Here is a 10587-nt window from a genome sequence, read left to right on the forward strand (position 1 = left end):
GTGCATACTAAATATTGTCATGTCTTCCTGTTCTGCTCAGTGCCCTTTCACAGTAGACCTGGGCAAGAGTAGTGAGCAGTAACTATAGCAGAGCCTGAAAATATCCCACGCTCAGGTTTCTGCTGCCAATCAAATCAGCCCATGACTTGAGTCCAGTCTCATTTAAGTTCTCAGGAGTTGAGCATAATGAAGCCAATGGATGTCGTGTGGTTGAGTTATAGAGGACTCCTGTTCCTCTTAGAAATTTTACTAAGCACATCTTCATTGTCCATATTTCCATCAAGATTGAGGTGCTCTGAATTATAGGTCAGAGATTCACCAGTCTGACCATGAATAAGTTTTAGCCAATAAGAATTAAAGGCATGAATTTTTCTCAATATTCTTTAATGAGAGTGTAACCTCTCCTGTAGTCCAGTATCTACCATATGTCGTGGGAAAGAAAGTTCATTAAAATACATGGGGAAGTGGACCTGTTTAGAAATAGTCCTTTGGGGGTGACTCTAATCACTGTTGTTCTCAGTCCAGTCCAGTAGCAAACACCACACATGAAATAGCAGCTGCAGCCCAGTCCTCTTGGCAGACACCACCCAGGAACCAGCAGCTTCAGTCTAGTGCAGTCTACTTGGTAGGCACCACACATGAACCAGCAAGGGCAGTGCAGTCCAGAGGAGACCAAGAGACTCACCAACCATTCCACATCCACCGCAGAAGCAGCAAGAAGCAGCAGGAACCTCATGAATTCTTTCTTGAGTTTCTCTATCAAGATAGTCACCATTATTGATGCCCAACAACACAATGTAAGGCGAAACACTGAATGCTTGTCATCAGCAAGGAACAAAGAGGCAGAGCAATGCGAATCAATGCTCTGAGGACACATTCATATTTCTTCTAAACATTACGTGTTCTTTCAGGTGTCTGCTATAGCAAATCATGCTTCCTCTCGAGTCTGCTTCAAGAAGTCATTCTTTCCCATGTGTGCTTTAGCAAAAGATCCTTCTACCTGTGTGCCCCAGCAAAGCATTATTTGATATAACCTTCTTTCCAAAGAAATAGTAGTTTCCATTTCTAAGAGGCTTTGTTAAACCCTGGCCATCACCATGGATACTGGCCGTGTCCATACTTAAACCTCATGCACAGAGAATGGTCATAAGTTACATTAGTCAGGGCCTTATAAAGGCAAAACTCAGAAGCCTACCTACTTCCTCTCCTTTTGTAATCAGAGTAAAGCACACATTCTGGCATACCTCCTGATACATGCTTCCTGACTACATGTGATCAAGCACATCCTGTGTAATGGGCAACTGACCTCATTTACAGAAGACAATACATGTGGTTTGTTACCTTACATGAACAATAGCTGTAGAGAGAATATCTTTTGTGGAAACAGTTCCTGTCAGTAAAATAGCTGTTGGCCTATTAGCTTATACTGGGAATAGGAGGTAGAAATTCTCGTAGGGAGAGAGGAATTCTGGGATAGAGTCAGGTGCAGGAAAAGATTTCACCCTGGACTCAGAGTATATGGACATATGAAAAGGAGGAGTGGTAACCAACCATGTGGCACACATAGTACAGAATAAATGGATGGTATAAATTACCAGCTGCTCATGAAATGAGCAAAAGCTAATGGTGTAAGCATTCATACATTATTATGTCTCAGAGCCGTTATTTTGGGAACTGAGCCATGGGTGGTAGAGCCTGTGGTTGCAAACGGCCCATAGGATTCCAGGAAGTTATCTCTCCTTGAGTAAGTAGGACTTACAGGCTACAGGCGTTTTTGTTTTATAGATTACTTAGGAAATTTAAACCTAAAACATAACATTAGCCCCCATAGTCAGAATGTTCGACTCAGATCTGCTTATAGTAATATATGGATTTTCTTACACATTTCTTGAGGGAACCAGCCCCAAGTTCCTCCTTACCACATAGTCAGGTTATCACAGCAATGACCTCCTACCTCATACAAACCTCTTGCCTCAGTTACCTATCTCTTCTCAGTGAGAAAATAGCTGGAAAAGTAAGTCAAGAAAGGAAGGGATTCCTTTGACTCACAGTTGAAGGGTCCAGTCTACCATGTTGGGAAAGTTGTGGTGGCAGGGGCATGAGACAGCTGCTCCCATGATATCATAAGGAGGCAAAGAGACTGGTGGGTGGTAATTCAGGTAATTTTCTTATTTTTGCTTATCCAGGGAACACAGTTCTGGGATGAAATTGCCATGTCCAGAGCGTGTCTTTGCTCTCATTTCAGACTTTTCTGAAAGTCTATTATAGACACTCCCATTATTTAGCTTCCATGGAGATTTTAGATCCAGAAAGATGACAGTGATGGTTGACCAGAATGATACTTATTATATGTAGCTCAGGGTTGCCTTGATTCTTATTCCTCTTGCATCAACCTCTCAATGAATATAGGTGTTCTTCTTGGTTTATTTACAGTTTAACAGGTTTATTTTTAGAAACCGGCATCGGTGGTTATGAGGTTGGCAAGACCAAAGCCCTAGGCTCAGCTGTAGGCCTTCAGGTGGATGCTAAAGCTGTGTTTTCAGATCAGACTTCCTTCCTGATTCTTAGAGCCAGTGTTTGCTCTCTGCTCCTTCCAATATTCACAATAATCTGAAGAGGTCGCCAGTTTTTTTCTGGTATTGACCCCTATCACAGTGTGAGTTTCTGTGTGTGCAAAAGGAATTTGGTTGGGACACGGTACCCGCACTCAGGATGTTAATCAGAGCAAGGAAGGAAGCAAGAGTATACTCATAGAACAAGAGCATGTGAAGCCCAGCAGTAATGGCCTCAGCCCTGTGTGGGTTGGTCTTCATACTTCTCTGATTCCTGTAGTGGCCTTTCTTGGGCCTCCTCCCCTGTGAATTGTTTTGGAAAATGGTGTGCATTTCTCAGCTTCCCATATTTCCCAAAGGTCCTTAAAGTTGAAAATAGTTATGTTAAAATGCTAGAATTTCATATATGTGTAAATGATAATTACTGAGGCTATGGGATTTCTGAAACAAAAAAATGTCTCTGATCTGTAAGCCCCTTGCCCAAGCATAGATACTTCCTGGAATACTGGAGTCTATTGTTTATGGGAACTAACAAGCCACATGTTTTCACTTCTCTAAACAAGTTTGCCCAAGTTGGGCAAAGCCCCAACCACTAGGATGTGCTTTGTCGGAGGCAGAAGATGTGTATATGAGAAATACATCATGATATATGCTTGCCACTGATTGACCCTAATAGGAAATGTGGAGAATTGCCTTTTAAGCCCCTGCAAACTGCAACTCATGGCCATTTTCTGGAAATCAAGAGATGGACCTAGTGTGAGACTTTCTGTGGCTTTCTAAAGCTCTGGCCGGGTTATTACTTTGAGGTAAGGGTCAGTAGATATCTTGGCACCGAGAGGAAGGTTCTACTTTTGCCCATTGCCATTCCTGTTCTCCTAAGGGATGGGGTATTTCTGATTTCTTTTGACAAGTGGAACCACCATCACTGTCTGTTGACACCTGCCTTCCACTTTGACAACCTGGTGCTTTGAGTGAAGATTTTAACCAGAGTGTGAACATCATACACATGAGTTCCTCAAATCCTGGGTTCCATGTAGAGCTTTACTGAAAAAATGAATGGCTTCAGATGCAGGTTGTCTGAAGGTGCGGTTCTATAGGTGCCTTGTGGATATCAGTTTTCCTTTCCAAGCCTTAATATTGCCTTCTTTAAAATGAGAATGATCATCTGTATTTTAAAACTGATCAGGATAATACCATGTAGTCGTGCTCCTAGAATGTAAATGGGGCTTATAGCACAGCAGTATGTTCTCCCTTTTGTAGAAGTTCTGGAAAGGCAACATGTTAACACTGAGTATTGCACAGCAGGTCTTACTACTTAGTTTACCAGTCTTGATTCACTGCCCTTCAGCTGAGCATGGTGACAGGCTGTTGTATTTTCAGCTCTGGGGAGACTGAGGCAGAAGAATTGTGAGTTCAAGGTCAGGTTTTAGGTAGAGTTCATTTCTAGCCTAATATGCACAAGGCCATGGTTTCTATCATCAGTATTGAGAAAAGAAATAGCTGTGTTAGTCTCCGTATGCCAGCCACACCTTCTTCATCTCTTACCATCTTGAGGGAATCATTGTTTTTTCCAGAATAGAGATACTGTTTCCAAGACAAGAAACAGAACGCTTAGTGTCTCTGCAAGCCACATTTCTTCACCAGCAGCAACGGGTCATTTCCACACGACTCTTCAGGCAAGAACAAGTTCTCAGTTCAGTTCAGACTGAGGAAAATGGGCTCCACTTTCCAGTACACTGCCTGTCGAAATTTCATTTCAAAGGCTGAGGAAGGAGGAATTATGAATACTTAGGCCCATTTCTGTAGCTGCTTACCACTGTGCTAATGATTGTGGCAAGTACTGATAACCCTTATTGAGTGCCTACTGCATGCTAGTTCTGTGAACTATATGGTCTGTTGCAATTACTGTATTGATCTGAGAAAAAGGTGGCAATGACAGTGCATTATAGATGATGAATCTTAGTGTCATAGAAGTTAGGGTGCCCATCCACGTTCACCAACCATAAGAGAGTATGAGTGGTGGAGCAGCCACTGAAGTATGGCTTAAAGGGCACTAAATAAGCTTAATTAGGTTGTTGGAGGATAAGGGCACACAGAAGGTGGAGTTAGCAGAGAGCTCCTGACCCCTAACCTTGCATGTTCATTTGCTAGTCTCATTTTTGTTCCCATCCAGTCTGTTGTTCTCTGGGGTCAGAGCAAGTGAGGTAGAAGAACAGGAGGCTGATTCTAGCTGGAAGGAAACATTTGTCTTGAATTTCAGTTTGGGTAGGGGTTCAAGGATCCAAGGCACAAGCCCATCCTTGGTCTCTTTTCTAAAGGCCAAGTGGAAGTGTCTGTTCTCAGAGGGTAGTGCCTGTCTGGAAATATTTGAGAATCTCACAACCCTGGACAGTCTGCAGAAATGCCTCTTTAGTCTTGACAGCAACTGTCAGGAGTGAGTTCCTGTCTTGAGCCATGGACCAAGAAAGATGGTTGGGGGAATGGCTGGAGATGGGAGCAGAAAGGACTCCCTGAAGGAGCTGCTTGAAAAAGGCCTTTGCAGAACAAGAGGAAGGGAGTGAGGGAGTGAGGGAGAGATCCTTCTGGACAATTACAGTTGTATGTGTAGAGCCAAGAAGGTGCCAACAAACATGTAGGAAAGCCAATCAAGGAATACCTTGTAAACAACGTTGGAGGATGTATTAGATTTGTGTGTGTGTGTGTGTGTGTGTGTGTGTGTGTGTGTGACAAAATATGTAAGCTAAATACATAGAAAGGACAGACACATTTTGTCCTATGGTTTCAATCCATCATGATGGGGAATGACAGGGCAAAGTAGCTACCACCATGATAGCTAAGAGGCACAAAGAGAATTTGTTCCTGTTAGATCCTGGGAGCCTCTGGCTTTCCTGGCCTCTGGGACATTCTAGTGTCTACCTCTAGTTCCCCATTCCCCTCTGCTACATATTTATATTCGATTTTCTTACCATCTGTACTTTTTTCCTGTCTCTTCCAATACTTTATCCTGCCTGCCCTGTTTATTCTCTTCCCCTCCTCTCTTCCTCTCAGGTCCCTCTCTCCCTCTACTATAGGGCTAGCCAGAGCATGAAAAGGAGATCAAATGGATACAAATTGGGAAGGAGGAATCAAGATATCACTATTGTCAGATGATATGATAGTATATATAAGACCCAAAAAAGTTCTACCAGAGAACTCTTACAGCTGATAAACAACATCAGCTGAGTGACCGGATATAAAATTAACTCCAATAAATCAGTAGCCTTTTTTTACTCAAAGGATAATTGGGCTGAGAAAAAATTAAAGAAATGACACCCTTTGCAATAGTGACAAGTAATGTAAAATATTTGGTGTGACTTTATATGGGCAAATGAAAGATCTGTATGACAAAACCTTCAAGTCTCTGAAGAAAGAAATTGAAGAAGACCTCAGAATATTGAAGGATCTTCCATGCTCTTAGATCGGCAGGATTAATCTAATAAAAAAATGACCATCTTACCAAAAGCAATCTACAGATTCAATGTAATTACCATCAAAATCCCAACTCAATTCATCACAGAGATAAACCAATTTTCTAATTCGTCTGATAGGACAAAAACCTAGGATAGCAAAAACTATTTTCACCAATGAAAGAACTTCTGGGAGAATCACCATCCCTGACTTCAAGCTGTACTATGGAGCAATAGTGATAAAAACCTCACAGGAATAGTACAGAGACAGGCAGGTATATGAATGGAATAGAATTGAAGACCCTGAAATAAACCCACACAACTATGGTCACTTGATCTTTGACGAAGAAGCCAAAACAACCCAGTGGTAAAAAAGACAGTAATTTTTCAACAAATGGTGCTGGTTCAACTGGTGGTCAGCATGTAGAACAATGCAAATTGACCCATTCTTATTTCATTTTACAAAGCTGAAGTCCAAGTGGATCAAAGACCTCCCCTTAAAACCAGATATACTGACTCTAATAGAAGACAAAATGGGGAAGAGCCTTGAACACATAGGCACAGGGGGAAATTTCCAGAATAGAACACCATTGGCTTATGTTCTAAAACCAACAATCTACAAATGGAATTTCATGATATTGCAAAATATGTGTAAGGCAAAGGACACTGTCATTAGGATAAGACAGCAACCAACAGATTGGGAAAAAATCTGCCAATTCTACATCCCATAGAGGACTAATATCCAAAGAACTCAAGAAGTTAGACTCCAGAGAATCAAATAACCCCATTAAAAATGGGGTACAGAACTAAACAAAGAATTCTCAACTGAGGAATATTGAATGACCGAGAAGCATCTAAAGAAATATTCAACATCCTTAGTCATCAGGGAAATGCAAATCAAAACAACTCTGAGATTCCACCTCATACCAGTCAAAATGGCTAAGATAAAAAACATAGGTGATGCTCTTACCCCTCTTGCTCTTTGTTCTTTGCTGCTCTTGCCCCCTTCCCCATCCTCAGCCCCCTCAGTCATCCCCTGCCCCCTCCACGTGCCCATGGCCCACCGCCTTTCTGCTCTTCTATTCGCTCATTAAACTTCTCCACGTGGGAAAAAAAACATAGGTGACAGCAGATGCTGGCAAGGATGTGGAAAAAGAGGAACAATCGTCCAATGTTGGTGGGATTGCAAGTTGGTATAATCATTCTGGAAATTAGTCTAGTGGTTCCTCAGAAAATTGGACATAGTACTACCTGAGGATCCAGCTATACTAATCCTAGATATATATCCAAAAGATGCTCCAACATGTAACAAGGACACATGCTCCACTATGTTCATAGCAGCCTTGTTCATAATAGCCAGAAGCCGGAAACATCCCAGATGTCCCTAAACAGATGAATGGATATAGAAAATGTGGTACATTTACACAGTGGAGTACTATTCAGCTCTTAAAACCAAGGACTTCATGAAATTCTCGGACAAATTAGTGGAACTAGAAAATATCCTCCTGAGTGAGGTAACTCGGTCATAAATGAACACACATGGTATGCACTCACTGATAAGTGGATATTAGCCCCAAAGCTCGGAATACCCAAGATGCAATTCACAGACCATATGAAGCTCAAGAAGAAGGAAGACCAAAATGTGGATGCTTCATTCCTTCTTAGAAGGATGAACAAAATGCTTATAGGAGTAAATACAGAGACAAACTGTGAAGCAGAGAGTGAAAGAAAGGTTATCTAGAGACTGCCCCACCTGGGGATCCGTCCCATATACAGTCACCAAACCCAGACAATATGGCTGATTCCAAGAAGTGCTCGCTGACAGGAACCAGATATGGGTGTCCCCTGAGAGGCTCTGCCAGAGCTTTACAGATATTGATGAGGATGCTTGCAGCTACCATCTGACTGAGAACAAGGTTCCCAATGGAGAAATTTGAGAAAGGATAAAGGGGTAGGGCAAAGAAAAAAAAGAGAGAAAGAATTTAAGGAACTGAGGGTTTGCAACCCCATAGGAAGTACAATACCAACCAACCAGATATATATCCTTGGCACTAACCCAAAGAGTACATATGGAGGAACCCTTGGCTCCAGACACATATGTAGCAGAGGATGGTATTGTTTGTCATCAATGGGGGAGAAGCCCTCAGTCCTCTGAAGTCTCCTTTCTACAGTGTAGGGGAATGCCATGTTGTTGATTTGGGTGTGGGTGGATGGAAGTGGGAGCATCTTCATAGAAGCAAGGGGAGCAGGGAGGAGGGCTGGGAGAGGAGGGGAAAGTGAATAACATTTGGAAGGTGAATACATAAGATATCCAATAAAATATATACAAATATAAAAAGTAAAAAATTGAAGAAGACCTCAGAATATGGAAAGACCTTCCATGCTCATGGATTGGCAGGATTAATCCAGGAAAAAAAATGCCATCTTATCAAAAGCAATCTACAGTTTCAATGCAATTACTGTCAAAATTCCAACATAATTCTTCATGGAGATAGATCAATTCTCTACTTTGTCCGCAATAACAAAAAACCAAGGATAGCAAAAACTATTCTCACCAATGAAAGAACTTCTGGGAGAATCACCATCCCTGATCAAGCTGTAGTACAGAGAAATAGTTTTTAAAACCACATGGTATTGGTACAGAGACAGGCAGAGAGATTAATGGAATAGAATTGAAGACCTTGAAATAAATCCACACACTTATAGTCACTTGATCTTTGACAAAAAGCCAAACTGTCAAGTGGAAAAAAAAAGACAGCATTTTCAATAAATGGTGCTGGTTCAACTGGTGGTCAGTATGTAGAAGAATGTAATTTGATCCATTTTTATCACCATGTACAAAGCTCAAGGCCTAGCATCAAGGACCTCCAGAAAAAAAAAAAACAGATACACTCAAACTTATAGAAGAAAAAGTGGAGAAGAGCCTCAAACACATGGGCCATGGGCAAAATTTCCTCAAAAGAATACCAATGGCTTATGATCTAAGATCAAGAATGGACAAATGGGATCTCATAAAAATTGCAAAGCTTCTGTAAGGCAAAGGGCACTGTCATTAGGAGAAAAACAGTAATCAACAGATTGGGAAAAGATCTTAAGCACTCCTACACCCATAGAGGGCTAATATCCAATATATACAAAGAACTGATGAAGTTAGACTTCAGAGAACCCCCAGTGAATGGGATTGTTGGGGGGAGGGCAGTAATGGGGCAGGATGCAGAGGGAACACCTACATAGAAGGGGAGGGGGAGGGGTTAGAGGGATGTTGGCCTGGAAACCGGGAAAAGGAATAACATTTGAAATATAAATAAGAAATACCCAATTTAATAAGGATGGAAAAAATGGTGTACAGAGCTAAACAAAGAATTCACAGCTGAACCTCACTGATCCCGGCCTACAGCTCCCTCCTCCCAAGCCCCGTGGGAGAGAAAGCTCACCGCCCGGACAGGTGGTCATTCCTGAGACTGCAGAGCGGAAGAGACCACCAATACTGCCCACCCCTGCCCACATCCCTGGCCCAAGCTGAAACTGTATATGGCCTCTGAGAACTGGAAGATAGGGGCACTCAAGCGGCAGGTCCCCTGCAGCCCAGACACCGCCTGGATCTGAAGGGACCCGGTGAACAGCTCCCTGTACCAAAATCCCTTGGGAGGGAGAGCTAAACCTTCAGAGGGGCAGACAAGCCTGGGAAGCAAGAAGGGATTGCCCACATTTCTGACTCCAGAGGAAAACACCTAATGCCATCTGGGACACCGGGGAAAAGGCAGCCCTTCTGGCTGCCGCCCTCACAGAGAGCTCAAACGCAGCCCCCCAGGAGTGACTTCAGCCCCAGGACCAGAGTTAAAACCAACTTTTCTGCTCCAAGTGACCTGCCTGGTGGACTCAGAATACACTCCCACAGGAACAGCTGAAGACCAGCAGACAGGAAAGACTACATGCCTGAAAGCAGAACACTCCGTTCCCATAACTGGCTGAAAGAAAACAGGAAAACAGGTCTACAGCACTCCTAACACACAGGCCTATAGGACGGTCTAGCCACTGTCAGAAATAGCAGAACAAGGTAACACTAGACACAACCTGATGGCGAGAGGCAAGCGTAGGTACCCAAGCAACAGAAACCAAGACTACATGGCATCATCGGAGCCCAATTCTCCCACCAAAGCAAACACTGAATATCCAAACACACCAGAAAAGCAAGATCTTGATTTTAAATCACATTTGCTCATGATGATGGAAGACTTCAAGAAAGACATAAAGAACTCCTTTAGAGAAAATCAGGAAAACATAAATAAACAAGTAGAAGCCTATGGAGAGGAATGACAAAAATTCTTGAAAGAAATACAAGGAAACACAATCACACAGGTGAAGAAATTAAAAATGGAAATAGAAGCAATAAAAAAGGACAAAGGGAGACAACCCTGGATATAGAAAACCAAAGGAAAAGACAAGGAGCCATAAATACAAGCATCACCAACAGAATACAAGAGATAGAAGAGAGAATCTCAGGAGCAGGAGATTCCATAGAAATCATTGACACAGTGGTCAAAGATAATGTAAAACGGAAAAAGCTACTGGTCCAAAAAAAACAGGAA

This window comes from Rattus norvegicus, chromosome 7, assembly GCF_021556685.1.
Source record: "Rattus norvegicus strain SHRSP/BbbUtx chromosome 7, alternate assembly SHRSP_T2T, whole genome shotgun sequence".
Classification (NCBI taxonomy): domain Eukaryota; kingdom Metazoa; phylum Chordata; class Mammalia; order Rodentia; family Muridae; genus Rattus; species Rattus norvegicus.